Raw genomic sequence first — 550 nt, 5'->3', positions numbered from 1 at the left:
TATTCCCAGTAAAGCTGCACCTGCATGTTATCAAAGGTAGAGAAACTCCTAGAAAAGAAGGGCTTAGGTATTGCCATGCCACCTGTCTCCGCTTCCTTCTCCATGCATCCAAGTCTTGCCAAAGCAAATACAGCAAATAAGCTATGCTGCAATAAGTACTGCTTGGTGCTGTGTGTCTCCTCCTCTGCACTGACTTCCCTTCCGCAAGGCCTCTAAACAGCGTATTAAGGTCATTTGGAAAAGTGAGCTTCAGAGGGGTTGGAAGAGACAGCGAGGGAGAAAAGTCTTTCAATTCCTTGCCCACAGGGTGTGTGACCTGCAGACACACAGGGCCGGATGGGCAGAAGCACGAGGGGAGCTGGAAGCAGTTGTCAAACGAGCCCTGGGTGGTTTTTTGTCAATAGTGGCATTGTAGCATTGGCATGTAACCCTTTACTGCTACAGGGAGAAGCAGCATCTCAGTGTGTTGATGGCAACCAGTGCAGCAGGCTGGCCTCCACAGCCCCGAACACTTGGTCTAGCCCGGCTGCTGTGCCTCAGCCATGCTCTT

Source organism: Nestor notabilis, unplaced genomic scaffold (assembly GCF_000696875.1).
Source record: "Nestor notabilis isolate BGI_N333 unplaced genomic scaffold, ASM69687v1 scaffold21014, whole genome shotgun sequence".
NCBI classification, from domain to species: domain Eukaryota; kingdom Metazoa; phylum Chordata; class Aves; order Psittaciformes; family Psittacidae; genus Nestor; species Nestor notabilis.
The sequence above is the reverse complement of the archived record's forward strand: the minus strand, read 5'-3'. Positions refer to the sequence as shown.